General features: G+C 46.5%; 1 long non-coding RNA gene across 1 annotated transcript in view; it reads left to right on the top strand.

Annotated features, from left to right (window-relative positions):
- The first annotated feature begins 2765 nt into the window (after positions 1 to 2765).
- LOC144152679 (uncharacterized) overlaps positions 2766 to 22591 on the top strand; it is a 678803-nt gene continuing 658977 nt past the window's right edge. The window contains exon 1 of the long non-coding RNA XR_013319209.1: positions 2766 to 3336. This is a non-coding gene — a long non-coding RNA (uncharacterized LOC144152679). The remainder of the gene's footprint in view (positions 3337 to 22591) is intronic.

The raw sequence follows: 22591 nt of genomic DNA on the forward strand, positions 1-22591 counted from the left end.
AGCGCCTTCCTACCTCTTCCTTCGCTGTAATCTTCTATATTTCCTACTTACTCTGCCTTACTTACTTCCCTCGCTTGCTGCATTAATGTTCCCTTGTCTCTCTCCGTACTCTAATTGCGTCATGATCCGTAATTATCTTTCCCTCCCATCCCCCTTCTTAATATATCCACTTCAATCGTACCCCTCCTCTACTTCTGAATTTTCTACTTAAATTCCTCTCAGCGAAATCCGCTGCACTCATGTTTTGACACCCCTTTGCCCTCTCGCTCCAGCATTCTCCTTCTCTATGTCCCGTCTTCTTTCCTTTCCTTTGCCTTCTACACTACGCTTCCCCTCACCAATTTCCACCACCCATGAAGTCAGTAAACCCTACTTGGCACCCGCCGCGGTGGCTCAGTGGCTGATACGTTGCGCTGCTGAAAACGAGGTCGCGGGTTTGACTCCCGGCCGCGGCGGCCGCTTTTCTGATGGAGGCGAAAACCAAAAATGTCCCACCTCCCCTCGCGGGAACCCCTGTGTAGATGCGATGCATAGACGGAGCGGCGAAGGGACCGCGTTTTATAGCGCGCATAACGTTGAGGGGACTGCGTAAGCCGGTCCCAGTCGATGACGACGTTGGCCTACTTGTAAAGCCGCGTGGACTGTAGGTGTTTGAGCCAAGCGTAGATGTTGCTTCGCCGGAGAACGGCACACCGGTTATATGCGCAGCGCGCCCGAAGGAGAGGAAACCGCGGAAGAGACAGTACTGCACATGCGCCGGCCCCAGCGCGTCTGCCGCGGTTATGACGCAACGTGCCGCGGCTATGACGCAACGCAATCCACTTTAATCCAATCCAATCTAATCCAAATCCAATCCAATCCAATCCAATCCAAGCCAATTCAATGCCCCGCGCGAGAGAGTGTTCGCTATCGGAGAGGAGAGGGGGTGAGCGGCGGAGAGCGCAGCTGGCGCGGCGAGGAGAATGGGGGAGGGGTGGACAACGCCGACGACGACGACGACGACGACGACGACGCCGGAGGGACAAGGCGAGTGAATCAGATTCTCTGCATCTAAAACGCTCGTGTGCACGCGATCACGGCGCACGGTAAATATTCCCAGGTGGTCAAAACTAATCCGGAGCCCTCCACTACGGCGTGCCTCATCACCTGCGCTGCGTCGGCGCGTTAAACCCTACAATCAAACAGTCAAACCCTGCCCGCTTACCAGCACTTCTGGCTGATTTGAGTGACGGACGGACGGACGGACGGACGGACGGACGGACGGACGGACAGACGGACAGACAGACAGACAGACAGACAGACAGACAGACAGACAGACAGACAGACGGGTGGGCGGATGGACGCAGAGACAGACAGACAGACAGACAGACAGACAGATGGGCGGGCGGATGGACGCAGAGACAGAGGGACAGACAGACAGACGGACGGATGGACGGATGGACGCAGAGACAGAGGGACAGATAGACAGGCAGGCAGACAGACAGACAGACGGACGGACGGACGGACGGACGGACGGATGGACGCAGATACCGAGGGACAGACAGACAGACAGACAGACAGACAGACAGACAGACAGACAGACAGACAGACAGACTTACGGACGGACGGACGGACGGACGGGAAGCCCAGGTAGCCCAAGGAAGCCTATCGTGCTTAAAAAGAATAACAGTAACAGAAAAACAATAACAGGGACATCGACAAACCTGTAATTAATATCGATTGTTCATGCTTTGTTTTTATTTTTGTTTTCTTAGTCAATCATTTGCACGCCAGAACCTCTTTATACCGAAATCGCCCTGCAGTAAACGTGCGGGTGCTTAACTGTCCATATACTGATATTTCTGCGCACCAAAAATCCGTGTAAAAATGACCGTTACGTATATTCTAGATTGTGTTACAATTGATTGTTTTGCTTTATTCAACAATTTGTCATCACAATTTTTATTTGAGAAATTGGTGGCAGTGGAGTCATTTCTTACAGCGAAGCTGTATATCGCTCTTTCGCATCCATTTCTTCTGATTGTAGTCCGTCATCTGGATTATTCAGCAGGATACGCTGTGCGGCAAAGCAAAATTACGCGGAATCTCGACACATGGGCTTTCTGGTAGTTTGCCGCCATCAGAAAACGGCCGCAGCGGCCGGCATCGAATCGGCAGCACAACTCCTTAGCGACTGAGCTACTGCTACGCCTAAACCAAATTAACACTGTTCAATTACAATAATCGCCAACCACAGAAGCTGTTCAGCGCAGCTCCTATATCGGCATGTAACGATGCTGTTTTTTTTTTTTTTTTTTTTGCTATGTCGTCCTCGGTCACTCCATTTGGGGTTTTCCGAAACAATAGCGAGTTTTAGCTGACCGTTTTTCACGGCCCGCTCCTCTCCGATAGCAAGCGGCAACTCCACTGCGCAGGCGTGGCGCGCTTGGCTCCGGTTGCGCCGAGCGCGCTGCCGATAGCGGAGCTGCCGATAGCAGCTAAAACTCTCTATTGGCCAAGAGCCACCTATTTGTTCTTCGTTCGGACGAGAGGGTAGTTTTCGTAGTCGGTATTTGTAATGACTTGCGATGCTTGCATTGCTTTTAAGACGCAGGCGCTCACGAGCTCCCTGCGACAAGGCCGGCGAAACCACGACGTCACCACGTCGTCTTCCGCCCGACGCCGGTGCAAGTGTGCCGCCGGCCGCGCAAAAACGCTTCGTCATGTCTGTCTAGACAGACGACTAAAGCACCGTCTGCGAGCCTTCGCTGGCAGACGGTGCTTCAGCTGCCGCGGCTCTGGGCCGTTCGGAGTACCCTTGTTCCCATGCTTGGATTTCGGGCCGTTTTACGCAGTTGCCAGCGTGGAAACGTCGTGTAAATTGTTTGGCATAACTTTCTCTATGGGTGTGCGAGTTGTGCGAATATGTGTAGCAGTGACATAGACGTGGTTCAGGCCGTTTTGTGACGACTCAACGACGACTGATATCCGTCGGTGGTGCTGAACAGTTTCCGTCGGTATTCGCTGCCCTTTGAACTGCAGTGAAAAGAACTTTCCTGCTGTTTGCAGCCTTCAAAAGGTGAAAAATGGCTAGGTTTAGGATATCCTAACCAGATGCTGGTGGGAAATTTGGCCCCAACAAAACTTTTCTGCGTCGGGAGCTGCAGTGCGTGTAAGGTCTGCTTTTGTGTCCGCCACAGTGGTGATGGAGGAAACTGCAGGTGAGCAGCATCTCAGAGGACATGTTCTTGGGACGTGTGCGTCGACGAATAATGATGATGATACACGGAGTTTTCTACGGAAGTTGCGGCCGCCGACTGGCTTATAGGATGGATCAGCATGGAACCAAGATTTCCGGTAAGCTGACTATTTACACCGTCGTTTTACCCTGAATGAAAATAGTATATAATCCGGTCATGGGAAATTAATAATAGCCGCAGTAGTTACTGCCAACGGGGTGGAGAAATCGCATGATTTTCCTACCTGCATTTTGTGCATCCTGTTGTGCTTCGTGTTTCGGAACAGCGTTTGTGAATTGCCCTAACATATGTTAGAAGAGATCAGTGTCAGCACTTCGTAAGTTTTTGGAACGGCAGTAGAGCCTTCTACGTTTTTTTATTGCGATTCGGAAACAAGTTACTACGAAAATGGCTCAAGCTTCAAGTTTTTTTAACATCCCACCATCCAGCCGAAACTTCTACACGCACAGATATATGGAACATGTACACATCGTGATCTGTCAGACGCCGGGACATCGCGGCGTTTCGTCACTAATGTCCAGAACCCGATCGCTTTGCGTGCCCTCGTTATAGGCTGCTCCTTTCTTAGCAGCATCGCTTCGCGAACGCGAGCGCTCCAACACGAGAGAATTTATAGACGATAGCATTTCTTGGGCTACTTAAACCCGCAAATTTTGCTGTCAGTCAGTCTGTCTGTCTGTCTGTCTGTCTGACGGACAGAAGGATAGACAGACGGATAGACAGGCGGATAGACAGACAGACAGACAGACGGATGGACGGACGGACGGACGGACGGACGGGTAGCCCAGGTAGCCCAAGGAAGCCTATCGTTCTTAAAAAGAATACAAATGTAAACATGTGGTGGCCACAGAACAAAATTCCTTCGCAAGATTGTGGGTGAGACGACTGTAAATAGGTCCGCCTTTAGTGAGACAATAGCTCTGGTTCGTCTGAAAGGACGGTATTTCCCTTTTTTAGTATCTCGGCTACACAGAAGCCACTCACTCTTATGCCTCCACAAAGCTGAAATAAGAAATTGTAGCGTTTTGCATTTTGTACTGTAGCTATTTATTTGGTTTTCTGTGAGGAGCGATCCAATCGATGATGCTAGGTAATTTACGTATATCCCGATGAAAGGGTTTGCTCGCCATGGAATAATCGCTCAATAAGCTGCCCAGGGACATGAAACAAGTGGAGAAAAGCAAAATTGCACATAATAGCCGGCGCCCTTAGCGCCCTAGTTTCGAAAATTTTCAATAGCACAGAGTTTTAAACCGCTAACCCTGAATAATCGTCACCAGAACAAAATCAAAAAATAAAATCCCTGAAACCAATAACCCGTCAACGTATACGTACAAAGTATTCGGTGTTCGCGGATAAACGTAATAAAATAAGCGCTCGCTTTGCAACGGCGATCATAAACTATACCTAAAGTTGCAGAGTTCTGTTTAGCTTCAAAACACTATTTCTGTTACACATGCTTCGGCCACTATAAGGGCTGGAATAAAGATTAAAAAGATATTTATTGACCTTACTATTTGCTCATTGCCCTCTATTTCATTAAGATATCTATTGCTTTACGAGGGCGGATTAGTAGCGGTGATGTTCTTCGTGGTGTCTGGTGGCGTTCCTTTTCACCCTTTAGAGTTGTGGTTTAGCCGTTCTCTGGGGACAATTTTCGAAGACTGGGAACTTGGTCTAATATCTCCTTGCGTAACCCTTTCCACAATTACCCGGTAAATATGATATCGTCGACCCAAGGTGTCCCACGGCGGATTTAGCATTCTAAGCAAACAAGAGCAGACAAAGTGAGCGGATCTATTATAAAGGTTTGGTGTTACTGTTTTTATTTTTTGTGGTTAAAACCTAAAATAAACCGGAGTAATTATACAATAATGACAAGCGGTGGACAAGAGTCGATACCAAGAGATGAGTCTAGAAGAAGGGGAAAGCCTGATGGAGGGATGAAAGAGAGAAATTCCGTGGTAAACTGCGGACTCGAGCAGTGCAGGACAGGGGCGGTTGGAGGTCAATAGGAGAGACCTTATTCTTGCAGTGGACCTGAGTAGGCTGATGATGATGGTATATACTGAAGGGGCTAGGAAAGACGCTATCCTTACCACAATCAATTATTATCCGCAATGCAATTTTTATCATTCTTCACGTGGGCTTTGTCGGTGCGGCAGTTCTTTAGAAGGAAGGAGTTTCTTTCACCTACATGAATTTTAACGAAGTTGATGGTTACCCCTAAATTCACCCATCACACTGCCTATTTTATGGTACTAACTATACTTCTTACTTAGGTTCGGTACATGTGAAGCATAGCTTGGCGAATGCTCTCGGGCTTTCTGGCGTCGATTTAAGAAAATAGCTTTTAATAGTGGAGCCAAATTGTAGAGCCAAATTGTGGAGCCAAATAGCCAATTGTAGGTCGGCATTTTTCATGTCGTCTGTCTGGAAAAGGGCATGGAAGCGAATAGAATGTGGAAGAAAGCGGAATCCCGGAGACCAAGGGAACAAGTATTGGTTGCGTGTCTGCTTTCTTCGCAGCAAATAGCAACGTCAAATGACAATAGGGCTTCGCGACTCGTGCCACGTACGCCTGTTCCTGTCTCTCTTTGTACATTCTTCCTATTACGTTCCTCCGCTCTGTCCCTCTACCCTCTTGCCTTTACTCGATACTGCCTTCCTGGTCCTCCTCTCCCCCCTCCTTCTCCCACCTCCCCCTCTATTTCGCTCTATACCTCTACCTCCCTTCCTACTCGCATTGCCACCCCCTCTCTCCCCCACAATTTCCACTCGAAAGTTTCCGCACTTATTTTTGTTTTTTGATCGCGTGAGCTTCTTTACCACACCTTTTTTTATGCAGTCTGAAAATCTGGATTGTATTAGCTTATTTTTTTTTTAAAGCAGTTCAAAAAAGTATTATATCTTAAAAACAGTGTAAGCACTAGTGGTGTACCTGTGGTCTGTTTGAAATATGCCCAGGTGTTTCCATCGTGCTAAAAATGTTTGCATGTATGTACTGTGACGCTGGTGCACGTAGTTACTAAATGTTTTTGTCTGCAAACAAAGCTATTTAGGTCATTGAAACTGATATTAGTCTTCAAGGAATGCTTCGCTTTTGAAAAGGTGGTGTAAATTTTAGCCACGCTTTCTGGAAAGCGTCGAGCACGGTAACGGCCACTCCGCTGCCAGACACTGTTAGGTTTCAATAAAATTTATCGCTGTCAGAATTGTGGGAAGTTTGCCAACAGGACACAGAACATGCGCAGTGTTTCAAGCTAAGGTCCTATTAGAATACCGTGAGTATAAAAGGAAAACCTTCCAAAATTATGCAATATTTGCTCATCCAAAGCGTAGCGTGTTACCATGTTCGTTCCTCTTGCATAGAGTCGACAGTGATGATCTGATGAAGTGGCAGATCCTGTGGAGTTTTGTTATTGTTTTATTTTTTGTAATGTTGTATCCGCATTTCGACACCCCTTGCTTTGCGATTGTTATGTTGCGAAGAACGTTGGTTCGAGAGGCTAAGGTGAACCCTTTGCCATGCAATCTGGGCCCTCAGACGTCGCGAAAACATAGTCCGGTCAGACGGTCTGCTACGGTACATTTCGAAGTAGATAAAACTCCTAGTTTCAAATTCTTTGGCGATTTACAGAACAGTGCGATATCAAATCCACTTGCTAAGATGGACACATTAAGCTCCTCTCGATGGCGTAGAGTATCCCATTTGTTCTTATTAATTTGTTTTCGTTTTATTTCATTAAGCTCCTCTCGATGGCGTAGAGTATCCCATTTGTTCTTATTAATTTGTTTTCGTTTTATTTCATAAACAAACTTATTGAAACCGTTTAGCATACCTTGTCAACTAATTAAAAAATAAAATTATCCCGGTACTAATAATGATGCTTGGCTTCCTGTTCCTTTTGAGTCTAAGGTGAAGAAGTCGTGTAGTTGAATCGCACCAGAACATCCAAAGCCACGACAGTTTTTTAAAGAGCAGAATGCAAAAAACTGCTTCCAGATATTTACTTTCATAATATCACCATTAAAGTTACTCTGACAGATATTTTGAAGTTCATCCGTCATGCAAACAAAGTTTCACGGGGTACCCAGCTGCTGGCTTCACATAGGTAACAACTTTAAAGAGGCATGTACAACGACTTCTCTATGAGTTGCTGCATGACATGACCGTGGGGCCGACGGAACTTCATAGAAATGGAAGGGAGGTGAAAGGGGGGTGAATAGTCGCGTCAATCCTGTCGTAAAATGGTTTGCCGCAGTGCTCTTCTAAATACAAGAGCGCGTCAACATGCCTTCAACTTAGCCGCTGCGACACGAGGCGTTCTCCCGGTCAGGCAAAAGGCAGCGCCACTCGGGAAGGAACTCACGTGAATGCCTAGGGCGGGGCGCGAGTTCGCGTTAGGCTAGATTTTAGTCGGCGAAGAACGCGCCTTCTCAGGTGTAGTCCTAGCTAGGAGCTGTCGCGGCGATCAAAGCGTAATCAGCACGCCGAAACGGCGCGCCTTAAGTCACGGCGCACCCCTGGACGCCGTAACGCCCCCGCAATGCCCGCTTCATCCCCTCCCGCTGTAATTACGAACTCGCATTCCCTGGGAACGGTGGTTCAGACGCCTCAGCCGCCGTTTGAGAGCGTTTGATTAACTGAATGGCCCCCCGTATGCACTCGCACCTTCGGTGCCAGTTGTTCAGCTTCGAAGGGACATTATGCGCATGATGAGTACGGAAGTAAGGGATCAATGAAGACAAGTAGGAAGGTTTAGCCATGTAAGGGAAGTTGTTGCGTAATGTGTAACTGTAATGTGATTACCGTCATTGTTATTGTGTCCAAGAGGCAGAATATGTTCAGTTTTGTCATAATCTGCCGGTGTTTTAACGGAAGGCAGACTCGCATCATCACCTTTGAAGGCTCTATTACCTTTGAAGAATAATCAGCGCGAAACAACACGAAGAATTCCCTCAGCCGCAACGCTGTGTTTGTCTGCCTCATGTGTTTTATTATTTTGTGCTGTTTGTTCTTTCATAATGTACCAACTCGCCAAAGCTGTCATTTCATCATGATCATCCTCGTCTTCGTCATCAGTATCATCACCAGCCTGTCTACGCACACTGCAGGGCAAAGGCAGCTCTCCCATTAATCTGCAATTATTCCGGTCCTGTGCCAACTGCGACCAATTTATCCCCGCAAACTTCATCTTATCTGTCCACCTCACTCTCCTGCCCCCTCCTACGCTTGCCATCTCTAGGGATCCACTCTGTTACCCTTAATAACCAACGGTTACCTTGCCTTCGCGTTACATACCCTGCCCACACCCACTTCTTCTTAATTTCTACTAATATATCATTAACACAAGTTTGTTCCCTGAGCCACTCCACTTCCTTCTTGTCCCTTAACGTTACACCTATCATCTTCCGTTTCATTGCTCGCTGAGTCGTCCTCAATGTAAGTTGAATCCTTTTAGTGAGCCTCCAATATTTCTGCCCTATAGGGGAGCACTGGTAAGGTGCAGCTGTCATACACTTTCGTCTTCAGGGTCAATGGTAGGCTACCATTCATTATCTGAGAATTCCTGCGGAATGCACTCCACCCCATTCTTATCCTTCTAATTATACCTGCCTCATGGTTGGCATCCGGGCTGACTACTTGGCGTGAGTAGATATGTTCACTTGGCACTTCAACTGCCTCGCCACCTATCTCAATCCGCTGTTCTCTCCCAGATCTATTGAGCATTACTTTTAGTTTTCTGCATATTAATTTTTAGGCTTACGATTCTACTCTCCCGGTACAGTGCAATATTCATGCTTTGCACTTCGTCCCCCGAGTTACGTAAAAAGGCAACGTCATCAGCAAATCTGATGTTACTGACGTAATCTCCATTAACCCTTCCGCCCACCTATTTCCAATGTAATGTTTTGAGTACCCCTGATAAACATGCTGTGAATAAGATTGGAGAGATTGTATCTCCTAGTCTGACGCCCTTCCTTATAGCCATTTTACTGTCCTCCCTATGGAGCACTATGGTAGCTGGGGACCCATTGAATATATCCTGTTGTATTCTTACATAACGCTTGTCTACACCCTGATTCCGCATTGCCTGAATGACTGCTGAGGTTTCGAGCGAGTCAAATGCTTTCTCATAATCTATGAAGGCTACATATAGGGGTTGAGTATACTCCGCGCATTTCGCTATCACCTGATTGATTGTGCGAATATGGTCTATTGTTGAACAGCCTTTACGAAACCCTGCTTGTTCACTAGGATGACTGGAATCTAAGGTGGCAGAAGTTCTGTTAGCGATTACCTTGGTAAGTACCTTGTAGACTACTGACAGTGCCCTCATCGGACTGTAATTTTTCATTCCTTCGTGTCACCTTTCTTATAGATTACAGCCGTGTCTTTGTACCATACCGCTTAAAAGGGTTGTGCAGCCGGCCAGCTGTCCCCAGTAATTGCATTCGAGCTCTGCCCTCCCGATGCCTTGTTTGCTTAGTGCAATGAGAGGCACGCCGCGTCGCTAAAAACAATAAAGGTAACACTGTGTGGTGCAGACGCCTTTCTGCTCATAATCAGGGCATGTGACTCCTTTAACGGAAGCACTTCTGCTAAAATGACCAAATCAACCAAAACGAAACCCTTCTATTTTGCTGAGCTTTGCACCACGCAAATGATCGGTATGCATTATTGTATATCATTCTTTTGCAATTATCGGGAGGTTAACATTCTTCAATGACTGCCCGGACTACCGCGGAGCGAACTACGCACGGCCTACCCATGCCGCTCTTCAAGGTGAACTGCCCGACGAGAGCAAGCCAGCGTACCGGCGATGTGACGTGGTGTGAGCGAGGACGCTGATTGGCTTCTATGGTAAAGTTATATAGGCCTCCTCGTTAGCTGGTGCGGTGGCGACACTGAATTTGACCCAGTGGTGCCCCCTGTCGATCCGCGCTGCATCTTTTCCTTGTACCGTGCTACGCCTGTCCGCGTACCCGTGTGCAGAGCCAAAGTGACTGCGCGATGTAGGCCATGCGTGAACTGTTCTGCGGTTTCCAACAAATAGGAAGCCCCGAGAAGTACTACAAAATAAGACTACCTCATCCGCTGAAAAAAAAAATACTGGATGCAAGCAACCATGTCTTCGGCATGAATGAAAAAATTTAGACCGAAATAGGACCATATATATAGCCCTGGAACATGGTGGGATTCAAATGAATAGTTTAAAATACATGTGCGGCTGTGGGTAAGTGATTGATTGATTGATTGTAGGGTTTAACGCGCCGACGCAACGCAGGCGATGAGGCGCGCCGTAGTGGAGGGCTCCGGATTAATTTTGACCGCCTGGGGATCTTTAACGTGCGCCGAAATCTCGTACACACAGGCGTTTTTGCTTTTCGCCTCCATCGGAAAAGCAGCCGCCGCGGCCGGGAATCGAACCCGCGACCTCGTGCTCAGCAGCGCAACGCCTTAGCCACTGAGCCAGCGCGGCGGGTGGCTGTGGGTAAGTGAAAAATATGGAATATAAATTTTAAAGGGCCAGCACTTTTTGTCAATACCCTATACCACAAATGCCTGGCATTTGCAGAAGAACGCACAGTTGGACATCGCAGTTAACGCGTGTAATGGTGATAGTGTAAGTTTAGACAATTTGTCGAACTAAATTAAGAAGCCATTAAGTCAAAAAGAATAAAAATGAACTTGTTATATCGAAAAGTCTACCTACACGATTAATAAACCAAAAATTATAAAAGAACCCCAGAAAAACCGCCCGAACAACCCAATAAATTATTAAAACGCACGAAATGCTAAACGCCTTGCATTTGCACAAAAGGGCATAATTAGCGAAGATAACACATTTGTCGTATAAAAGCGTAAATGTTTGTTATTTGTATAAGAAAAACTAGAAATATTATACAGTTACAAATGAACTAATGAAAAGAACACAACAAATTCGCCGCACTTACTTGTTCATTGATTCCAGAATGAGATAAACCAGAAAAAAGCAAACAGAAACACGAAAAAAAAATCAGAAAAGCACCAATATGGTTCACCATGAACATAATCGGCTGAGGAATCAGTACACAGCAGACGTACAATTCTCTAAATTTGTCACATTTTGTTGATATCTCACGTACATAATCTTTTGTTTTTTTCTGTACTTGTCGGTGAACCCAACAAGCGTTTTCTTTTTTTTTTTTTTTTCTTCTCCAAGGAAGCTGTTGGAAAGCTGTCCGCCGCGGCTGGGGCTAAGACACGGCGACGGTGGCCGTTTACATGAGTAGCCACGAACGCCGAGCACGAATTGTCCACGTAGTTGCCGCGTGCGCAGGATAAGCCATCAGTGCATTCAACGCAGGACGCATAGCAGCAGATAAAATACTTATTAAAGACGATAGTCTTTCTTGGGCTACTTAAACCCAGAAATTTTGGTCCATCTGTATGTCTGTCTGTAACTCGATTCAGCCACCCGGCTAAAGTAAAATTGTTATTGCGCAATAGTCTTATATACTCACAGCCACATGTAAACGTCTAAGCCCGGTTTATATGTTCATACTTGTCGACATTGTTGAACAAGAACCATACATTACGCAAATATAAGACAGGAAATTAGTACACAAGGGATATTTGCAGTGTTTTCTTATTAAAAAATTCATGGATACTTGGTTTTTCGATAGCAAATGATATTCTACATCTACTGCAGAAAACCTCCGCCTCCTGGTGGCATATGAAAAATCACGCGACAACAGCAAGGAGAAGTTCCACTAGCTAAGTTCCACGTTCTGCTTGGAACGCACGTGGAGCATGGCCACGCGGCTCTATAAACCTTCTAGTCGGCCGCCTCCATTCACGCGCGTCTCCGCCGTACTGCAGCGCTGGCATCGAGGAACCCGGCCTGTAGCAGTGGAACGCGGTAAATTCAAACCGCCTTGCGCAAGCCTTTAGTGTGTTTACCTTGGAATGAGCGCGACGGTACAGGAACAGCATGAGAGGTGAGCGGGAAAGCAAAGGGGGGTATTTCCTTGGCAAATGTCTACAAAGACTATCGTCTTTTGACGACATTTGCAACAAAAGGAGCAGATACGCGGCCAATTTTTTTAAATGTTAAAATGTTAGCACGACGAGTGCTATTGAAACTGTCGAACATCAAAATTAGTGTACACGTCACCCTCAAAAGGTACCCCTACAATTTCGCGACGTGAAGTGCGGTTTTGCTGAAGTTCCTGCTTTGGCATCCACAAAAATGTAGAGCCAACATATGCTCCGACAGACACTGTTGACGAAGAAATGCTGGAACCAAGTGTTGAGGTGGTCAGATGGCTTCTCGGAGCGCAGCCTGCGCTCTCCTTAATATCATTCGTATAAAAACGAATATAATTTAGTATTCGGCGATGTTCCAGCCTTATTTTTGTAACAGTTGAGCCATCCGCAAACATAAAAGTAGGCAGAATTGCTTATGTTTCGCCCATAAATGCACCGTTTTGTGATACCTGGGCCGCTGGCGACGGCTTACCTCGAGCTCTTTTAATTATAATTGTCATTCATATCTTGCTTAAATGTCTAGTGTACCATACCTAAAACGAAGACATACCCACTAGCAAATAAAAGTAAAAAGAAAATGCTAAAGGGCAGCCGAGCTTTGTCTTATGATATGAGAATGCGTGAGCATCACTTCCCTCTGAGCTATAGCACCGAGTTATATTGCCGAGATATGCCGCTGACTTTTCTGCAGCCGAGACCGAAAGAGAGAGAGAACAAATGTGTTTATTAGCAGTTAAGTAGCAGAAGGGTGTCCTCAATTAAAGATCCCATTCGTGGTGCCAGCCCTGAGCGCCCTTCCCGCCAACCGAGGCCGGTCGTGTGGACTGGAACTGGACAGCACGCTGTCCCACTTCTCATGCCACGGAAGAGGAATTTGGTCTACACTACTTTCTTAGTTTTGGCGCTCCCACGCCATATGGTAGAGTGCCAGGTTCACTATAAAACTGACAGACAATGGAGTACTGGGTCAGAAACGTATTTGTTTGAAGCAGCCTAAGTGAGTGCTCCTGGGCTTTCATTAAGAATTCGTGCGTCGCGAAAATTCGTTCGCTCGATCCTGTATTACTGGGTGATCTCGTGGTAGGTTAGCAGAGGGCACGCATTCTCTATCCCTCGTTGTGTCCGTCGGGTTAGTCCTCTGTCAGTTTTATGGGTGGGGTTATTGCTCTAGAGCAGGGGTCGGGAACCTTTGAGGAGGGCGGCCGAGTTGCATGAAGCCGACATGCAAGCCGACATGAAGCCGACAAATCGGGTGAGGGGAGGGGCATGAGTGGGGCTTTGGTAGCAGAGAAAAAAATCAGTGAATTGATGATAATATTTGACACTAACTGACAGTAATCTGCATAAGTGTGAAGATGAAGTAGATCGTAATTTTTTCTTGTCTAACGTCTAACCCTATTTGAAGTCGAAACTGGCGTGTCGGCCTTCAGATAGGAAGTTACAGGGGGAGGGCTGGGGGCTCTGACGACGTGCTGGGTGCCGCGTAATACTTCCCCGCGGGCAGAATACGGCCCTAGGGCCGCAGGTTCCCAGCCGCTTCTTTAGAGCATCGAATGGGCCGGAGTCAAGGGTATTTTGACTCGTCGGTGCAGCGGGAAGCGAAGGAGAATATTTGATGGAAACTTAAATATTCTTTTGGGAGGGTAGTTTCGGTATGATTGTTGGGAATACGTTATAATTGTGTCTTGCGTTTGAATGAAAGATAACCTAGGCGCTGGCAGCTGCTTCTCCTGGGGCAGCGGTCGCAAAAGATAAGGTTATGCTGGTGATATGCCAGGTAGCGGTTATCACTACGGCCCTCATAAATACCCATTTGACGAAGTCTATCGCATGAGTATAGACCGTGGGCTCCTTATTGTCAGGTCATTGTTACTAAGTACATAATGTCACTGCTGTTGGCACTTGTCACAAACGCACAACGTCGATGTGGTGACCTGGACGAGTTGCCAGGCAAACGGCTCCAGAAACAGCAGAGAAGGGCCAGCAGCGTCCCTCCCGTCAGCTTCTCGTCCTCGTTACGTTTAGCACAATTCTTACCAGGTACGAGTAACTAAGCGTTCCGTGCGATTGGTGATGCTGTAAACGCCCTTTAGAAACCACCAAATAATTTATGCTTAGAAACTCTGGCACTCACCTGTAGAAGCACATTATTTGGACGCACCATCACAGATCTATAATGGATGTGAATAGTAATTTTCTGAGATTTATTTTCACCCTTCGTTTCTTTCCAGCCTAGTGCGTCGCTATTATAGTTTACCGTGCGAGCTTACACTGCAGCAGTATAGTTTTTTTTTCTTTTTTTGTCCCACCCATGAACATGGACGTTAATTGCACCACTTTTCAGACATGAAGTCTCTTTTACACTAGGGAAGCGCAAGTTCGCCTTTGAGACAGGCTTCATTACTTTGAGTGAAAACAACGACTGAAATATAGTTTAGGAACTTAACTGGCGCATTGTGGTTGAAGGAGACAGTTATCACAACTCATAGTTTGATAAGAATGCCCGCTGAGCCTCCAGTAGCGCACAAGTTAAATTGTGATAAGGTTGGGTTTGTTACTTTTCTTATCGGTAGAAGTAAGATTCCGTTGCGGAATGTTTTGGGATAGCAGGCTTTTAGAAGGAATGTGCATAACTATTGCTGAGCCCAAGGACGCGGGTTTAAATCCCCGCCATGGCAGCAGCTTTTCTGGTTGCGGCGAAAAGCGAAAACGTGTGCTCGAGATTTCGGCGCACGTTCAAGATCCCGAGGTTGTTTTTGTAGCGTCGGCGCGTTTAACTCCCACAGTTAATCAAAATGTACATAATTATTGGCGCGAAGCGAGAAACGTTTACATTAGTCTTTTTTCTTCAGTCGTTTCAAATATCATACGCGGCCTTAGGAGGATTTCGTTAAACAACAATAACCTGTTTTCCAAGCGCATCACCAGCAATACAGTTAAGTTAAAGTTAAAGCCGTGCGCTGCAACGGCGCTGCGGTAGAAGCAGTGAAAGCGTTGTGATGAACCTCGCCCAGAGACACAGCAAAAAGAACAAAGTAAGGCACACAGAAGCTTTACTACCGCTATCAAACGTTATCCTCTTCAATTAGGATTGGTTTAGGCTGCAGGGCTTCTTTTCTTTTTCAGTTGTTCCGCACGATACACGGGAACCGCGCCGACATTTCCTGAAACCCATTCGGGCGTCTAAACTGAACTCTTGTCGTTTTAACCCTGCGTTCACCTTTAAGCCGCATTTAAATGGAGGGAGAGACCGCCTATTAAACGGGACAATGGTTCCGGGAAAGATTGCACCAGCGGGAATGAGAAAGGCTGAGATTTCTCATTAATCTCCGGAAGAAGGGACAGGAACAAGGAGCGCAAAATTTTCTGGTGACCCGTCCCCTTTCGCCCAGACTGTTTTTCAGTGCGTAATGCAAGGCGCCCTGTTCACACCCCACAACCTGCTCCCCCTTTTGTCAAGTCTCTCCTCCCCACTCTCTTTCCTTCCGGAATTACTTTCCCTCCCGCGAGGACGGAGTTGCGCACTGCAAAGTGCGTGAACTCGTAATTACGCCGGCACGAGCGAGAACGGAACGGGGAGGTTCTGCTACCATTTCCTTACTCGGTTTTTGTAATCACGTTCCGCTCCACCACCAGCTGGTTGCCAGAACGACTGGCTTTATCTCCTTTCAGTGCTTTGTAGCCCTGAATGTCCGTGGGAAATGTATAACGGTTGCGACAAGAGAAACGTTCCTTGGGTTCGTAAGGTCGGCGTATTTTGCGCTCAGTTAAGTTTTGGAGCTATACTGAACTAATAATAAACAGTCGTTGCGCTTTCACATACGTTTCGACGAATTTCCTATTTTAATTTTGCAGAAGGTGCGTCGAGCAGTGGGAATATAGGGGGGCGAACCCGAGCGTGTATGAATGGTGGCGGCGTTACTGCATGCCTATTGAGGGTATGATCGCAGTGTGACGTTCGTTTATTAATTCAATTGATCACTCAATACAGGGCCAGCCAACTCGCCTGTGTGCAGTGACTGAAGCATCGCCGTGTCAGCTAATGAGGTATGCGGTTCTTGTCGCCTATCTTTGTACTACCGTACGGTCTCAGGCAAAGCGATGCGCAACGATGGTGGTTGGTCGACTGAAGCCGGTACACTGCACTGCCAGGGCATTTTGGTTAGAGCAACGTTGGATACTGGGGCCGAATTCTCTAAAAAACGGGCGTCGTTTTGAAATGATGGGGTAGCGCCATGCAAATGCATGTGTTCTGGGGTTGGGGCCGTCGCTTTGGGGTTCTCTGCAGGTGCATGACACAGCAGAAAAGCGCTGTGGCTAGGGCGCGAAGCGACACCCACTGCCCCCCGTCGTTTCACTTGTCGCTTCGCGCCCTTGCCACAGCGCTTTTCTGCTGTGTCATGCACCTGCAGAGAACCCCAAAGCGACGGCCCCAACCCCAGAACACATGCATTTGCATGGCGCTACCCCGTCGTTTCAAAACGACGCCCCGTCGTTTTAGAGAATTCGGCCCCTGGTCAACACAGGAACCGTGTTACGGCCCATTCAGTTGGTGGGGAGGCAAATTCATAATGCGTCACGCAAACGCAGCGAGTGACGACGGGATTTGTGGGGGCTGGTCAGCGGGAATGTTAGGGGCCTCTTGTCTAAATTTCAAGGCAGTGGTGGGTGTGGCTGGTGGAACAAACCGATCCCCGCAAGTAAGCACCGAAGAACGTTCATTACCCAAAAACATAAAATTCTGCCCGCAATGCGTTAGTTGAAACTTGGTTAACAGCCGCTGGAGCAGTAACCTGACTTGCGGCAGTTCCTGGCGCGGATGTGTAGCGTCAATTACGGTACGAAATTAAGCTTTAAAGCAGGAACATAAAGGAGGTGGTTGTTCGGTGCAGGTGTGCAGGTGTTAAATAACTGGTGGAGGTACATGGTATGAAGGTAACTGATCCCCCCCCCCCTTCCGTTGAGCCTTGTCCTAAACTAGGCCATTTCCTTACAGCCGATACCTTGGCGCATAATGCGAATGCGACAATGCGAAGTATGCTAGTTGGTCAAAATGCAACAAACAACCTTTGTGCGAAACAAATTTTTGCACACAGAAACAAATTCCAAAAGGCAACTCGTAGGCGTCTACAATTGGGCGGCTGAAAAGCCGCATGTTTTCTTGCTCCGCCCGCAAAGGTGACGATTTTCAGCTGAGTGTATACACCACGTATAGGATTACGAAGTTAAGCTTAGGACGATAGCGCGCCACTTATGCTTCACTTTTGAAGATATTAGCCTCGCACGAGTGAGAAAAGCTGACGCTAAGCAAAACTATACGCCGCCCTTGGGGGGGTGCTTCAGGGTAATTAAGCTGCAGTAAAAATTGTGGTTGATTTTTCTGTCATAGGAATCGGTAAAACACGAAAGTGAAATGACCAGCGAAATCTACAGCTCAATATGATTTGTGGTTCGGCGGCTGTCGGTGGGTGTGCTTGGCCAGCGACGTTCTGCTGGCGGGTCGCTTCGGCAAAGGTGTACGGGGGTCATTTCCGTTGCGGATATGACGTCAGTTAAATCTTGGTGTATCCCAGCATAAAACACATTCGTGTTAAAATATAAAACCAGAAAACGAACAACCCTAAGTATAACGTGCTCTTTCATTCTAAAGGTTGCTTTCCCGCATGAAGACGCTATGTGGAGGGGTGCACCCTTTACTGTCCGCTTGCTTCGTTCTACTGGCGTCACTTCCGTGATGGATATTACGTCACTCAAATATTTGTGTATGTTGGAATAAAACACCTTCGTGATAAAAAAGCTTCGATAGAATATCAACCTGCTAATTTCAATGCTAACACCGATAACAGCGCATGGTGAGCATGGTCATGGGATTGACGAAAGTTCATGTGGTAAGGCATGGGAATGAAGAAATGAGCCACAAAGACTGGCCACGCATGAAAAATGTTCCACGTCTCAAAACCACATACGGTTTTTTTTAAAAAAACGATAGTCTTTCTTGGGCTACTCAAACGCAGAAATTTTGGTCTGTCTGTATGTCTGGCTGTCTGGCTGTAACTCGATTCAGCCATCCTGCCAAAGTGAAACGAAGGCTGCACAATGGTGTTATATACTCACAGCCAAATCTAAACGTCCGGTGTCAGTGTTCATACTTGTCAACGTTGTCGAACAAGAACAAGACATTAGTCAAATTAAGGCAGCAAGTCAATACATAAGTGATACTTGCAGTGTTCCTTTATTAAACAATTCACGGATGCTTGGTTTTTTTGCGATAGCAAATAAAATACTATATCAACTCCAGAAAACCGTCGCCTGCTGTTGCCCGCGCTACCTAGCGGCATCTAAAAAAATCCAACGGCAACAGCAACGAAATGTTCCACTAGATATGTTTCACGTTCCGCTTGGAACGCTCGTAGAGCAGGGAAACGTGGTTCTATAAACGTTGTAGTAGGGTGAATCGATTCACGCGTGTTTCTTCTGCCGTGCGGCAGCGCTGGCATCGAGGTGGAACTTGGGGCAGTGGAACGCTGTACTATACTACTACATCAATGCCAGAAAACCTTCGCCTGCTGTTTCCAGCGCTACCTCCTGGCGGCATTTAGGAATCAAACGGCAATAGCAAGGACAGGTTCCACTAGGTGGGATCCACGTTCCGCATGGAACACTCGTGGAGTAGGGCACCGTGGTTCTATAAACGTTGTAGTTTGGGGCCTCCATCCACGCGCGCCTCCGCCGTACCGCAGCGGTGGCATCGAGGCACCCGACTTGAAGCAGTGGAACGCGGTAAATTTAAATTGAGTTGCGCAAACCTCTAGCGTGTTATCGTGAGAGGAACGACACGGGAGGAACAGCCTGAGAGGTGAGCGGGAAAGAGAAGGGAGGCCTTTACTTGGCAGGGGCGCCAGTCGACTATCGCAACGAAAGGAGCACATACGCGGCCATTTTTTGAGTGAACAAAGAACCCGTATGTGGTTCAGAAACATCGAATATTTTTATTGGTCATAAGTAATAATCATTTGCTTTTTCATACAGTGCATGGTGCATGATTTGTGCACATAAATCAAAACAAAAAAAATCAAAATTTGTTTGCGGGACAACCTAGTTTATACTCTACATATAAATTTGCCTTAGCACGAATGGGTTACATCATCGCTCCCTCAAAGCAAAAGAACTGCAAAGCTGGCGTCTATAATGACGGCCAGTGGACTATGTGCTAGGCGTGATCCGGATGGGTTTCAGAGCTAAAGCTGATGCTGTCACACTTCCGGCCTGTCTTACCTCGAATTCACTGACAAAATAGGCCAGCGTCATTACCGTGGCCATCTTCAACACCTTAATCAAGAAAAGATACTGGCCGAGACGCAAGAATGAAAAATCACCCGAAGATACCGATATCAGACAATTAGCGAAACTACCCCTTTTCTGGTGGAGGCGAAAAGCAAAAACGGCCGTGTGTACGAGATATCGGCGCACGTTAAAGATCCGCAGGTGGGCAAAATTAATCCGGAGCCCTCCACCACGGCGCACCTCATCACCTGCATTGCGTTGGCGCATTAATTCCTACAATCAATCAAATCAATCAATCAATTAGAGAAACATTTTTGCTTGTTCTGTCTCTTGCAAGGTTTACAAACAGTTATAATACGACTGCACGCCTCCCACCATCTTTAAACCGTATTTATGTCGGAAAGCCTTCCGGGTGCCGTAATCATGCTTCCTAAGCTCCTCCCAGCACCATCTAGCTTTCACACGTACAATAAGTGCGTATGAACTACTTGCCAGTTCGAAATATCCAAGCATTCAGTTAATCGCTACACGCCCTCGTCGTGTGTGTCGATTCCCTACCACACGCCCTAGATGCCAGTAGTTGCTGGACGTCCAGGTGATCGCTGGTGATCAGGTTCTCCCACATCTCATGGAGGGGGAGGGGGGAAGGAAAGGGTGGGAGGCATCCTGAAATTGATGGGGAAAAGTTGGCTTGGGCTGAACTCAACCATCGGGGTGTACCAAAGTGGCTGTCGATAGACGTAAGGGAAGATATTATTTCGGCACAGGGATTAAATAAGCAAATTCCAGGGCAAAGACTGACTTCAGAGGCCTCCATCCTGCGGTGGACATAAAAACTAAAATGAGAGAGATGATTATGATGATCATGATGATTATGACGACGACGATGATTACGGAGCCTGACCGAAAAAAGCCACTGTGACCCTAGCTCTTGTGTGACTGCAAGACTGCCTTCCTCACGTTGTCCCTTTGATCTCTAAAAAAAGAGACCGAGCCTACCATGCAGTTTATCGTGAATACTTCCCAACATTTTCAGGTAACCATTTTTTGTCTTAAACAGTCAAAGAAGGAAAGAACGGATGGATGGATAGATGGATAGCAAGATGGATGGACGAATGGAAGGACGGAAGGAAGAAAAGCAGAAAGAAAGAAGTAAAGAATAAAAGAAGAAAAAAATAAAGAACAAAAGTAAGGACGAAACAAAAGAAAGAATAAAATAAAGAATGAAAGGAAGAAAGAAAGAGAAAGAAAGAAGGAAGGAAGGAAGGAAGGAAGGAAGGAAGGAAGGAAGGAAGGAAGGAAGGAAGGAAGGAAGGAAGGAAGGAAGGAAGGAAGGAAAGAAAGAAAGAAAGAAAGAAAGAAAGAAAGAAAGAAAGATAGAAAGAAAGAAAGAAAGAAAGAAAGAAAGGAAGAAAGAAAGAAAGAAAAAAAGAAAGAGAAACACAGAAAGAAAGAAGAAAGAAAGAAAGAAAGAAATAAGGAAAGAAAGAAATAAATAAAGACAGAAAGAAAGAAAGAGGGGGAAGAACGGAAGAAGGGAAGCGAGCAACGAACGAATGAGTGAAAGAAGAAAGAAAGAAAGAGAGAAAAAAAGAAAGAACGGGAGAGAGAGAAATAAAGAAATAAGAAAGAAAGAAAGAAAGAAATAAAGAGGCCGGAACCAAGAAGGAAGAAATAAGGCGGCCTTGCATAATAAATCGAATTCAATGGAAGAGCCCGCCTACGCGTGTCGCCCCTATACCACACGCGTACGGCACTAATCAGCGGAAGGGAGTGGTAATTTAGCATCATTAGCTTGACGGCCACGATGGAGAAGCGTATCAAATGTAGCTTTAATGAGCTGCCACTCTGATGTGGAGATCCACGGCAGAGGCACGTGGAGGAGAGCGCTCAGGACGCGACAACCGAACCGATATGGCCATGAAAGAAACTTCTCCGCAGATCGGTATGGATGAGCTTGTCGGAAATAATTAATGCTTCCGAGTTAAAATCTTAAAACACTGCGCCTTCTGTAGTACGTGTTGAAACATTCCGCCTAATGCATAATATGCACACACTTGCCTTTCCTAGGGCCTTTGCACTCAGAGTGGCTGCTGCCACAGCATTTCTTAATTAATGTTGCGTGGAAAAGTGCACTTAGGTTTCTCTCTGTGTAATGAAAAGGCTATCAATTATTCCCATTATAGACTGAAAAAAAAAAGAATAAAAGGGCGCGGATCTAACTCCCATAAAATGCACGCAAGTTTACAAAATTTAATAGCAGGAAACGTTGACCTTTCTTGGAAGGAATTGTTGATGAACAGGATTCATATCTTAAACAAAAAATGGCGGGCGAATGTTCGGATTGATTCGGTGGCTTTGACCCTCGCACTGTGATTACAGTTGCGTGATACATTTGAGTTGGCGAAATGAATTCACTTCTCCAAGCCTACCCTTGCTCTCCCTCTCTCCACCATCGTCTAGTGTTCAAACCACCGACAGCGACGACACCAGCGTTTTATCGAGATTATTCTATCTTCGCGATAAACAGCACGGGAAATACAGGACCGGAATGCCAAGTGCCCCGACTGCAATCCTACTGCTAGCGCAGCAGCGAAGGTACTATAGGAGTTTTACCAAACAAAGCTATGTTGAAGCTCATACGATAAAAACAAAATCCACGATTAACAAATGTATTTTCAAATAAATTCCTGCTTAGATAACGAGAATCAGTGTGTAATATGTCTCGTGGACGAATCATACTTCCTGAAGCTAAGGGTAGACACTTTGTCTGCCAACGTTCTTGCCGTGACTGCCGAATGATGCACATATCGTCCAACTGAAAACTTCTCGCAATTTCAAACTTGATCAGGTATTTAGTAATCCAGTAATCATTCATTACACATTTATTACGGCGCCATATGAATACACCAACGGGCAGGGTTTTCATTACTAGAATATATAGAATTTTCTTATCTCAAGTACGCAGAAGTACCAGGCGCCACCGACCTTCAAGAATGAACAAACATTGGATGGTGAGCGTAATCTGTGC

The sequence above is a fragment of the Haemaphysalis longicornis genome, unplaced genomic scaffold (assembly GCF_048455015.1).
Source record: "Haemaphysalis longicornis isolate Haplotype H1 unplaced genomic scaffold, Haemaphysalis longicornis Haplotype H1 scaffold_9, whole genome shotgun sequence".
NCBI lineage: Eukaryota > Metazoa > Arthropoda > Arachnida > Ixodida > Ixodidae > Haemaphysalis > Haemaphysalis longicornis.